At 50.1% G+C, this 12,921-nt stretch overlaps 1 protein-coding gene across 9 annotated transcripts in view; it reads right to left on the reverse strand.

Annotated features, from left to right (window-relative positions):
* NAV1 (neuron navigator 1) overlaps positions 1-12,620 on the reverse strand; it is a 252,915-nt gene extending 240,295 nt beyond the window's left edge. For 5 of the 9 annotated variants that reach the window (XM_045982386.1, XM_045982385.1, XM_045982384.1 and 2 more), the window contains exon 1: positions 11,197-12,620. The gene's annotated coding sequence lies outside the window, so the exon portion shown is untranslated. The remainder of the gene's footprint in view (positions 1-11,196) is intronic. The other 4 variants (XM_045982382.1, XM_045982381.1, XM_045982380.1 and 1 more) reach the window with 2 other exon arrangements.
* Positions 12,621-12,921: the final 301 nt, after the last annotated feature.

Raw genomic sequence — 12,921 nt, forward strand, 5'->3', positions numbered from 1 at the left:
CCCCCTGCTCATGCTCTCTCTTTCTCCCTTTCAAATCTTTAAAACAAACAAAAAACCTCAATGTGACTTCTGCATTTGTGTAACAGATATATCGATCAAGGGCCATTAAAGATGCTGCCCATTCTGCCTTATACCATGGGAGTACTGGAAAGGACAAAGGTCAGGAGTCAGAGTTCCCCGCTTGATTCCCTAAAGCCATGTGGCCTTGGGCAAGCTACCTAGCTTTTCTGAGTCCTGTTTTCCCCATGCGTATAAAGAGGAATGTTTGTCTTACCATCTCACAGGATTGTCATGAAAAGGAAATGAGATGTTGGCTGTGACATCGGTCAGGGAAGTTGTCCCCTGAGCGCAAGGAACCTGTGCAGTGAAGGGCCACAATGGGAGGATGGGATTTGGGTCTGTGACTTCCTGAGAGCTCGATACATGCTCAGGCTCGGGCCATGCGTGTCCCCGAGTGGCGTGGGTCTCAAATACCCACAGATCCTTCAGGGCCCATATACCCACACTCACCGCCCGCCCGACCTGTGCCTAGGACAGAAGGCCTGCGACTGAGGAGCATTTCAGAGCTCTGTGGAAGAAAATGTCACGGGTTCCAAAATACAAAAAATAAAATTGCAAAACTGAAATTAATAATGGTTTAATGAAACATCTGTAAAATGAAACATGTCAACTACATCGATATTTAAATGTACTTTTCGTAAAAATTCATTATATTTGAAAATAATTCATAGGTGACATTTTTCTCACTTCACAGTCATTTCTGCATCTGTTCAGGGTGACCCAGAAGTCACCCATTTTAAATTATTAAGAAATGAGTCACCAGTGTCCAAATACCTTGAAAAGCAAAATTATAAATATCTTTGAATTGTGTTTACAACAGAAGTATTAAATACTTCCTGTGGGGTGTGGGGTGTGGGTGCACCCTCTTGGGGATGCGGTATCCTGGGGGGCTCTCTCCAGGCAAGCACACCCAGTGTGGTGGGGAGCGGGGGGCGCCTGCGTGGCTCATTCAGTTAAGCATCTGCCTTTGGCTCAGGTTGTGATCCTGGAGTCCCAGGATCGAGTCCCACATCGGGCTCCCTGCTCTGCCAGGAGTCTGCTCCCTCTGATCCTCCCCGCTCTTGTGCTCTCTCTCTCAAATAAATAAATAAAATCTCTTAAAGAAAGAAAAAAGGGGGCACCTGGGTGGCTCAGTGGGTTAAAGCCTCTGCCTTCGGCTCAGGTCAGGATCTCAGGGTCCTGGGATCCAGCCCCGCATCAGGCTCTCTGCTCGGCAGGGAGCCTGCTTCCTTCTTTCTCTCTGTCTGCCTCCTCTCTGCCTAGTTGTGATCTCTGTCTGTCAAATAAATAAATAAATAATCTTAAAAAAAAAAAAAAAACAAGAAGGAAGGAAGGAAAAAAGAAAAACATGTCCAGTGGTCACCAAGGTCTTTGGAAGGCCCTCTTGGTTTCGGCTTAGCATTTCAGAGCAGCCTCTGCAGGAACAAGCCTGTCATCCTGTTCCTACTCTGAGCCAGGATGTCTGAATTCAAAGCCTGCCTTTCTCCATACTAGTAGGGGTGATCACTGTCAAACTGGACAAAAGACCTTATGGTAACAAGCTACAGCTTCCTGTTCCACCTCTTCCCAACCCCACCCTGCTGCCCAAATAGTTTTCTGTTATTGGTTCTTGCGGTGGTTACACTCTAGATAATATACTAATAACCTGATTTCCTGTTTTGCCACTGTTAGATAATATCAACCACTACCTAAACAACAGTTGAAAACGATGGATAACATACACTAAACCCATCTCTCTCTCTCTCTCTCCCCTTTTCTTCCTTCCAATATTTGATTCTAACTCCTTTTTTGAGTATTTTGCACCTTTATTCTCAAAATTGGTTTCTGGTGTTTTGTTTTGTTTTTTAAGTTTTATTTATTTATTTATTTGTCAGAGAGAGAGAGAGAGGGCACAAGCAGGGGGAGCAACAGGCAGAAGGAGAAGCAAGCCGCCCGCTGAGCAAGGGGCCTGATGAGGGACTCGATCCCAGAACCTTGGGATCATGACCTGAGCCAAAGGCAGACATTAAACTGTGACCGAGCCACCCAGGCATCCCTCTTAAGGGTTTTTAAAATTATTTTTTTAAGTTTAATTTGTTCTAATTTTTTAAAAGATTTTAATTATTTATTTGCGAGGGAGAGAGAGCGGGAGCACAAACCGGAAAAAGGAGAGAGGGAGAGGGAGAAGTGGGCTCCCTTGCTGAGCAGAGGGGCTTGATCCTAGGACCCTGGGGTCATGACCCGAGTCTGAGACAGATGCTTAACTGCTTAACCCACCAAGCCTCCCAGAAGCCCCTAAGTTTTATTTTATTTTTTAAAATATTTTTATTTTATTTTGTTTATTTGACAGAGAGAAATCACAACTAGGCAGAGAGGCAGGCAGAGAGAGAGAAGGAAGCAGGCTCCCTGTGGAGCAGAGATCCCGATGTGGGGCTTGATCCCAGGACCCTGAGATCATGACCTGAGCCGAAGGCAGAGGCTTTAACCCACTGAGCCACCCAGGCGCCCCTAAGTTTTATTTTTTTAAGTAATCTCTACACCCAACATGGGCCTTGAACTCCCGACCCCAAGATCAAGAGTTGTGCACTCTACTGACTGAGCCTGCCAGGCGCTACAGGTTTCTTGTTTTCTAACTCTGACAGGCTCTCTCCAATCCCCTCGGCATAAGACAGGAGCACCTGAGGAACTCCCCCTCTGCACCGCCCACCTTCAGTCAGACATGCTTTTATTCTGAATTGCCACTTACAGTCTGTCCAGCAACTACACCCAACCACATGGAGCCTCCTCTAAGATTACCAACAAATGTCATTTATGTTACCTCGATGATGTAAATATTGCATATTGCATATTGTAAATATTGCAGCCTCCGAGGGCTCGCTCTCACATTCCTCATCTGTAAAATGGGGGCGACAGAGCACATCCGAACACCTCCCAGCACTAGGTGAAGAGGGCAAGAAATGCGAAGGGGAGAAGACTTTCAGTAAATAAAAGATCTTCTTTTTCTGTAATTATTCCCTGGCACAGCATGGACAGGTAATAATGGCTCATACTCTTTGGGCCACTGAGAAGACCTTCTGAACCTCAATTTCTTCACCAGGAAGATGGGGAGGATATTAGTACCCAGTTCACTCAGTGATTGTAAAGTTTAACTGAGGGACACCTGGGTGGCTCAGTCGGTTAAGTGTCTGCTTTTGGCTCAGGTGATGGTCCCAGGGTCCTGGGATCGAGTCCCATGTCTGACTCTCTACTCAGTGGGGAGCCTGCTTCTCCCTCTGCCTCTGCCTGCCGCTCCCCCTGCTTGTGCTCTCTCTCTGTCAAATAAATAAATAAAATCCTAAAAAAAAAAAAAAAGATTGATTGAAATCACCTGGGTGGCTCAGGCTTAAGGTTAAGCCTCTGCCTTCAGCTCAGGTTATGATTCAAGGGTCCTGGGATTGAGCCCTGAATTGGGCTCTCTGCTTGGCAGGGAGCCTCCTCCCTCCCCCTCCCCCCGCCTGCCTCTCTGCATACTTGTGATCTCTGTCTGTCAAATAAATAAATAAAATCTTTAAAAAAAAAAAAGTTAAGTCGGGGCACCTGGGTGGCTCAGTCGGTTAAGCGTTGGCTTTGGCTCAAGGTCATGATCTTGGGGTCCTGGGATCCAGTCTTGCATTTGCACTGGGCTCCCCACTGAGCAGGAGTCTGCTTCTCCTTCTCCCTCTGCCCTTCCCCCTAGTTGTGCTCTCTGTCTAATAATTTTTTTTAATTTAAAAAAATTTTTTAAAGATTTTATTTATTTATTAGACAGAGACGGCAAGAGCAGGAACACAAGCAGGGTGAGCGGGAAGCCTGCTGCTCAGGGAGACTGATGTGGGCCTCGATCCCAAGACCCTGGGATCACGATCTGCGTTGAAGGCAGATGCTTAACCACTGAGCCACCCAGGCATCCCAAATAAAGAAATTCTTTTTTTTCTTTTAAAGATTTTATTTATTTATTTGACAGACTGACATCACAAGTAGGCAGAGAGGCAGGCAGAGAGAGAGAAAGGAAGAAGCAGGCTCCCCGCTGAGCAGAGAGCCCCATGGGGGGGGCTCGATCCCAGGACCCTGGGATCATGATCTGAGCTGAAGACAGAGGCTTTAACCCACTGAGCCACCCAGGTGCCCCATAAAGATATTCTTTAAAAAAAAAACGTTAACGGGGTGCCTGGGTGGCTCAGTCGGTTAAGCATCTGACTTCGGCTCAGGTCTCCATCCCGGGGTTCTGGGATCAAGCTCCGCATGGGGCTACCTGCTCAGCAGGGATTTGCTTCTCCCTCTCCCGCTGCGTGCTGCTCCACTTGCTTATGCTCTCTCTCTTTCTCTGTGTCAAATACATAAATAAAATCTTAAAAAAAAAACCAAAACCTGTCAACAATCAGTGAATCCTGATATTAGTGGTCCTAACCTTTCATTTTCTCTACTGGTCTGATATTTTTCAGAATAAAACCTCGTGCGTGGCGGGCAGGGCACTTTAGGCGTTGGAGAGCACCCTACAGGTCACGCAGCCCAGCCCTTTTGCCTACCCTGGCGATTAGGTGTAGGCTCCGACACTGCAGCTCCCACCGTCCCTCCCGGTGAGGCGGGGGCAGCTTTGCTGACACCGGAAAGCCCTCAGGAAGCGGACCATGCCCAGGACGTGATGGAGAGCTCCCAGCTTAGGGGGGCTAACTGTCAGCAGTCTGTGGTGCGGGGATGCCCCGGGGAACGGAGCCCTGATCCGGAAACTTTGGGGAGGGAGGGCCGAGGGACCGAACGGCCCCAGATGAGAGACCAAGCAGACAGCTGCCCGGCCTGGGTCCTGGCTGAGGCTCCTTCACCGGGCGTCTCATCAGCTGTCTCTCTTTTGTTAAAACGAAAGCAGGAAGAGAACAGTTGGTGTCTTAGCACTACCCAGAACCCGGTTACTCCTTCCAGTCAACTCAATTATCTGCACCAATGAACTGGGAAAAGAGGCTCTGGGAATTGACTTTATATTCTATGCTCTCCTTGCCATCTACAAAAAAAAAAAACAAAAACAAAAAAAAAGGTAATACCAAAACAAAACCGATCAGTTCAACAACAAACAATATAAAGCAAAAGATGCGGCTGGACTCTCTCATTCCTTTATGCTGTCATGTTCCTGTCTTTTCCCTGACAGGCCAGCTCCCAGGTTTGCAGGGACAATCTACAAACTGGAAAAAAAAGAAAAAAAAAGTGCTTTGCCTAACTGGTCATCGGCGATCTGCCTGTGGGTGGTGTGTGCCAGTAAGCGTGTAACTGGAGGGCTGCATTTCATTCTGGGCACAACACATTCAAATGGCAGTAAACTGTCACTGTTTTAAGGATGATTTAGTTGGGGGCCGGGGTGGGGGGCAACCTGGCATGAACTGAGCTCACACACTGCATGTCCCAGGGCCTGGGTCAGGGCTCAGTGGTCTCACTTAATCCACACAATCACCACCCCCCACCGCGCCTGTATCTCCCAAACTTGCCAGATCATAGGGATCACACTGTCTTCGGAGTAAGGCATTTTCTTTCAGTTTTTCTTGGGGAAGAAACTGAAGTCTCTAAGAGCTTCCCTGGCCAGCCTGAGGTCACACAGAGAGAGATGATGATGTCATTGCGGGTAATATGACCTCACTTGCTAATGTTTGCTGAACACTCATCATGGGCTAAGGACTTCACAAGCAAAGGACTTCACTCCCAGTCCGGCTCATTTCATGATCTAAATTCTTGCTATTACCTCATACATCTTCCCAGAAAATACTTGAGAACACATCCGGTGAAGAAGATCTGCAAAAAACAGGGCAGCCGAGGGCAGAGGGGAAAGGATGGGGCAGGCACATGGTAGCTGTTTCCAAATATTGAAAAGGTTGTCACTCTGCAGGTCAATTACACTTAGACCTCATGTTTTATTTTGCATATGCCCTAATTTGGGGATACATTTTGGTGAAGCCCATTAACCTCTTGCTATCTTTCCCCAGTGGCCAGAAGTCCCCACCCATGACAGATTATTACAAGAAGAAACTCTGAGAGACCAAACTGTCCAAATAGGGAATAAGATGATTGCAACACCCCCCCACCACCACCACCACCATGGCTGGGAGATGCCCAGCAACAGAGATGTCCAAGCTGGAGGACCCCCGGCGGGGAGAATTTAGGGGGGGACCTGAGGTATCTGCAAAAGCAAAAAAAAGGGGGGGCTACATGACAGTTATGGTTCTTTAGAAGTTTGCAAGTTTAATTCTACAGAAGTTCACATTTATTCTATTTACAATTGGGTTTTAAAATCAGGAGAGGGATGTAAAGTGGGTCAGTATTATTGTCCAGATGGGGAGGGAATTGCGTCACTGGAAGCTGTGAGCAGCCAAGGGTTCCAGGGAGTAAATCAGCTCAAACACTGAGTAGCTGAAACCCTCCGTGTGCATCAGTCACTGAGGGGGCTTTAGAAAATGACAGACACCGGGGTTTGCAAGCCAGACCAAATGAAGCCGCATCCCCTGGGGACACCCAGGAATCAGTAAGGTGCAGCCAAGAGGGAGAACCACTGAACTGGAGAAAACGAGGCTCACGCAGAGGCTGATCTGGGCGCCCTCGGAGCCTCGTGATGACCAGGAATCCGTTCATCTCTCCATCTGGAACGACCATCTCTGACACGGGGGCGGTTGTTGAGGGGCTGTTTGTAAGTCAAGAAGATCCAAATCAAAATCCCTCTATCATGTTCCCTTGGAAGTCAGGTGAGGTCCTTTGATCCCTCAAGTAAAGCCATGAAGTTCCTGACTTTTCGGGCTATTCATGGAGATTCACGGAGATAAAAGTCCTCACAGATTCATGGAGATAAAAAGTAGAACAGTGGTTGCCAGAAGCTGGGGGGTTGGGGGGGCAGTAGAGAATGCGGAATTAACTGTAACAGGCAGGGAGTTTCAGCTGGGGAGGATGAGAAAGTTCTGGAAATGGATGATGGTGACGGTTACATAACAAGGGGAATGCATTTAATGCCACTGAACTGTACACGTAAAAGTGGTTAAAATGGTCAATTTTATGTTATGTATATTTTACCACAATAAAAATATTATTTAACATTTCAAGGACAGTGACTGTACAAAAAATATAATGAATGTGCATTGACCCACCCAACCGCACAGTTAGCACCATGTCAAATTTTCTTCAGTCTTTTTAAGACTTAATTAATTAATTTAGAGAGAGAGTTAGGAGGAGGGGGAGGGAAAGAGAATTTGAAGCAGACACCGTGCTGAGCACAGAGCCGGACACGGGGCTGGATCCCACAACCACAAGACCATGACCTGAGCTGAAACCGAGAGTCAGAGGCTTAACTGACTGAGCCCCCCAGACTCCCCATCTTCAGTCTTTTTAGATAAAACTTCGCAAATTAAAAAACAAAAAAGCATTTCAGAGGGATTTATCCCGGCAATGGAAGGGTAATTCAACACAAGAAAAACAATCAATGTCATGTACCAAAAAGCATGATTATCTCAATAGGTGCAGAAAAAAGAATCTGACAAAATTCAACACCCTTTCATGATGAAAACACTTAGGACACTGGGAAGAGAAGGGAATTTCCTCAACATGATACGAGACATTTATGAAAAACCCACAGCAAGCATCACACTCAAAGGTGAGAGACTGAGAGCTTTTTCCTCTAAGATCAGCAGCAAGACAAGGATGTCCACCCTCCCCACACCTACTCACCACTGTACTGGAAATTCTAGCCAGAGCGATTAGGGAAGATAAATAAATAAATAGATGGAATTCAAATTGGAAATGAAGTAGAAGAACTACATTTACAGTTGATGTGATTCTACATATAGAAAATCCCAAAGAAGTCACACACACTAAGGCTACGAAAGCAAATACACAAATATACAAACACACAAATTTGGCAAAGTTTCAAGGGCACAAGATCAACACACAAAAATCAGCTGTGTTTCCATATACCACCCCCCATGAATGATCTGAAAAAGAAATAAGCAAACCATGCACAAAAGCTTTCAGAGCATCTAAGGTTTGGGCATGATAAGAGTCTCAGCGTCCTTTGAAGTGGAAACACGTTGTTATTAACGGTGTCCGTGGAGGCACGTGCTTCGGCACCTTTAATTTTTTAAGCACATTAGCGCATCTCATATTAAAATGAAGCAGAGGGGCGCCTGGGTGGCTCAGTGGGTTAAAGCCTCTGCCTTCAGCTCAGGTCTTGATCCCAAGCTCCTGGGATCAAGCCCCAGAGCAGTGGGCTCTCTGCTCAGCAGGGAGCCTTCTCTCCCCACCCCAATCCCAGGCTGCCTGTCTGCCTACTTGTGATCTCCGTCTGTAGAGTAAATAAATAAAATCTTAAACAAAATAAAATGAAGCAAAGCAGACAGATTTGATGGGGATGGTAGTGTGGACTGCACAGGCCGTGTAGGGGAAGCGGAGTCACATCCACCGGCACTTCCGAGAGGCCTGGGTCTTGGCCATCCTGCCTCCCCTCACGTCTCTCAAGACTCACAGGAAACTGGGAAGCAAAGTTCCAGGCCCCTCGGAGGAAATCAGGCCTGAGTCAGCCTTCCTGGGAGGTTGAGGGAACAGATTAGGCCCAGCAAACTGTCTACTGAGGAGGGTGTTTTTAACTTGAAAAGTTGGTTGGGGTTTTTTGTTTTGTTTTGTTTTGTTTTAAGTTGAAGAAGGAACTAAAAGTGTTTTTAATTATTGTTTTGTGACAAGGGGCCAGAAAGATGAAGGGTTTGCCAAGTATTGCCACATTCTTAGTTCTCGATGTTCCAGAGACTTTAAGAGCTGGTGGTTGGTTCCATCACCCAGACAGCTCTCCTTACCCCTTGGTTTCTGTTCCTCTCTCACTGACAGCTAATGGGCATCTGCCAGGATCTATGGACGAAAACACTGGGCAGAGAAAAAGTCTGAGTGCAAGGAGGTGATCTGCTGAAAGGGATTAAGCCCTGGATGGGTGGCCAGAAGACCTGGGTTCTAGGCTGGCCTCTCTCCGACCCCAGCTGTGCAGCTTTGAGTCCATCCCCCTCCTTGATTCTTGTCCCTAAAGGGAAGAGGGGCAGGGCAGGGGGTGGGAGGAGCAGAGATCCTTTTGACTTTGACATTCTAGTTTTTCTAAAGGCCAAACCCTTTAAGAATTCAAAAGAACTTTAACAGAGAGGAAATGACATTGACTGACAAGAAAGAGGGAAAGAGGCAAATTTTAAAGAATGGACAAGAGATTTTTCTACTCCAGGCCACTCTTTTCTACTTGACCAAAGCTGAGCCAATGCCAGAGGCTTGGGTAGACTCAGGAGGGGAGCAGAGCTGGCAAGGGAAGCAAAAACAGCAATCCTGTTTTCAGTTGCCCCAGGCCAGGGCTCCCCAAGTAAAGCTCACAAAAGGCCCAAATGGTCCTGTGGGCAAATCAACCCCATTGTAGATCTGTTTTGAGAGGGAAAGATTTTTTCCAGTTGTACTATTTGGCAAACATCTAGAAAGTGCCTACTATGTGCTGGGTGTTGTGGGTGGTCAGCCGGGGTACTTGGCTAGCTGGCATTCATAGGGAGATGAGGCATGCGCACAAATCCCCAAGGTCTAAAACACAAAGCAGAATGGGAAACCTAAGGGAATTAAGATAAATCTCCGGAGTTCAGAGTGGGGGCTGCTCCCCCTTAACCTGGGAAGTTCCAGAAACAGGCCATAAGGGCTGAAGCACAGATGAGGGCGGGGCTTGTCTGTCCTTCCAGGAGCAGCAACCTGTCCCAGCTCCATTCTAAAGAAGTGAAAAACGAAACAGGGAGGCAAGTTCTTTGCTCTCGGATCATCCAGGTAGTCAGCAACCCAGGTTGATTAGGGAACTACAAACCAATAACCTCCCCCTGGAATTAGCTGTGAAAGATGAGATAAAGTTCATTTTCGGGGAGGAAATCCAGAGTCACAGTCTTCTTTCCCAGTTTAATCCCAAAGACACACCAACCAAAATTCAAGGCAGGATGAAAAAAATTCGTAAGCAGGCTGAAGTCACATGTATTTTGGGTCTGAAGGGAGCCAAGGTCTCAGAAGCAGCAGCTCTGCCTCCTTGAGATGGGGTTCTTTGTGCCAAGTACAGCTGCCCCATTATAAGTGCGATGCAGGGGACACCACGCATCCGGAACAAGGCAGATGAAAACCTAGGCAAGCCCTCTGCTTTTGCAGAACGAACGTGGCCGCAGGCTTTTCAGCATTGAATTTGAACAAGCCAATGGCATCCCAATCATTGAAACAGGAAGCCAGATAAACAGCGTGTTATCAAGGGGGGATGCGGGCGCTTCCCTTAAGCCGGCGCCAGCTGCGCCCCGTGGCCGTCCTAACAAAGTCCCATTGACTCACCAGCTGATTTTCCAGTGTTGGGCTCCGTGGGACAAGGAATCCTCTCTGCTGGGTGGATTTCACCCCTGCACACCGCCCCCACCACTCACCACTCACGCCCCCCCCCCATCCTCCCTCCGCAGACTGGGCTGATTCTTTATGCTTTGACCAGGTTCTATCGCCTCTTAGGAGGGACCACAAGAGCCCAAGCACCGTGCGCCCTCAGGTGAGCTCCTGGCGTTCACCCAACCTCCCCTTTCTTCTCCCTCCCGTGTCCCCCAGGAGGGCTTCCTCTAGGCTGGCGCCGAAGAGGACAGCCTCAGGGAGTCTGGCGGGCGGACGCTTCGCAGCGCAACCTGGGCACCCAATGAACATATTCCGAAACAGCCCGGCAAGGTCACCTGCGCCAGCTGCTCCGCTCGCTCCTCTGGGATGGGAGAAAATGTGGGTACAGTATGTGCGTGTGTGTGTAATACGCGGTACTTGGTGCTTCTGGTTATAGGATCTCAACACACTTTACGTTGCCGGTATTTCACAGAAAGGGAAACTGAGGCTCCGAAAGGCTGGGGCTGGGTAGCCCCTAGTGAGTCGACTCCTGGAGCAGACGCTCAGTTCCCCAAGGACGTCTCGGCACACACCCTCCCGGGGCCTCCGTTGTTATTCCAGCGCCTCTCCCGAGCCCAGCCCGCAGCCTCCCCGGGGCACCAGGCTCACCTCCCCCCGGGGCTCGATCCCGGCCCCACGGAGTGGGAAGCGGCGGACCCTCTCCGCCGCCGCGCGCAGCCCAGTCCCCGCCCCCGCGACCACCCCGCTCGGGCCACTCACCGGCGCGCCTGCCGGCTCCGGCTCCGGGTCCCGGTCCGCGCCGCCGCCGCGCACAGTCGCGCATCCCCCGCGCGGCGCCCGGTCGGGCGCGCTCTCCTCGCGATAAGAAAGTTTCTCCGGGGTCCTCGGCCGGGTCCGCCCCTCGCACTGGGATCGGCGTCTGCCGCGCGCTCGCACTAGGGCCGCCGGCGGCCCCGGCCCCACAATGAGCGGGGAGGCGGCATCCTGAACAAAGTGCGTCCCCCGGGGCCGGGCGGCCGGGGGCGGAGCCTCGTGACCCGCTGCCCCAGGCACACGCCGGCTGCCTCCGACGACGCGGGCCCCGGGAGGGGGTGCCCAGCGACAGGGGGGAACAGGGGGACGGGAGGGAGGGGAGTCTCTGCTTCTGGTCCCCCTCGCCTTCCTCCCCCCGCACTGTGCCAGTTTAACCCGCAGAGGGGCGGAGGCATGGGTCCCTTCCAGACTTTGTCATTGGAAAGCTATTCCCGTAACCCTTTCCTGCCTTCGCCTTCCCGTCCCGCCTCCCCGGCCGCAGAAAGGCGGCTGCTTGGTGGCTGGGCTGGGGCCGAGAGCTGGCTGGGCAGGAAGCCTTTGCACAATTGAGCCTTTCCTTTGCCCGGGGACCCGTCACCCCCACCCACGTCCCGGGCTGCTGCTGGTTCGGGCATTCTTTGGAAGGGGGGCAGATGGATCCGCCAGCCTCCTCGTCCCGCTTCTGACTCCGCCCACCCTTCCTTCTTCCCTACCCAGATCTGAGCTGGGACTCGTGGGAGCAGAGGAGGGGGAGGCCCCAGAAGTGCCAGGCAAATAGTAGGTGCTCAGTAAAGTAATGTGACTTCTTCCCCCTTTCCCGACTCTACCACTGCATCTCCTCTTTCTAGGGCGGTGGGAGTGGGAGGAGGGGGCAGAAGACGGGAGAGGAAACCACAAGAGCTGAAGACCGAGAATGGGAAGGAGGTTGTCAGCCAGAACCCCGTGCAACCTCTCTGCAGTGCAAGGATCCCACGCCCCCCATCCCTCCTACCCCCACGCCCGCCTCCTGGCCTGAGGGCTTCCAGACTGTGCAGGAAGAGTCCAGAAGGAAATCAGGTGGCGGGTGCCCCTGGAGCAAGCTTTGAGCTCTGTAAGTGAAAGGGAGTAGCTGTGGCCAAGGACACAGCAGACTGGGACCAGAAATCTCACCAGCTTAAGAACTCATTTATTTCCCTGGTCTTGAGGGGTTGAGATAGAAAGAAAAAAAAAAAAAAAAAGCCAACTCCCTAGGAGGTCTCTGAGTGCTTCACCAGCGGTATCAACCAGTGGGGAGCAGAGTCAGGGTGAGAGCCCCTTAGCCTTGCCTGAGCCCCTATCCAGCCAATCAGGCCACAGTACACGTGGACATAAAGGAAGGATCAAGGACCCCTAGAACGGACTAGCAGTGGCATTGAAGACGTTCCCATCTGAAGGGGGGAGAAGATTTTTCCATGGCATTTGTCCATGAAAGGAATGAATTGTCTTTTGAGGTGGGAAGGGGTGATGTCTCTGGGAGGCCTGAGATGCACCCCGTGCCCTGCCTGTGTGTAATGGGTGAATGCATGGGCTCTTAAGGCAGATTGCCTGGATTCAAATTCCGGGATCTGCCACTTACTAGCCATAGGAATTTCCATGAATTCTTTAATCTCTGACCACCTCCATTTCTTCATCTGTATGTAAATGGGATAATAATTGCCGCTGTGTCCTAAGATT

This window comes from Meles meles, chromosome 17 (genome assembly GCF_922984935.1).
Source record: "Meles meles chromosome 17, mMelMel3.1 paternal haplotype, whole genome shotgun sequence".
Classification (NCBI taxonomy): domain Eukaryota; kingdom Metazoa; phylum Chordata; class Mammalia; order Carnivora; family Mustelidae; genus Meles; species Meles meles.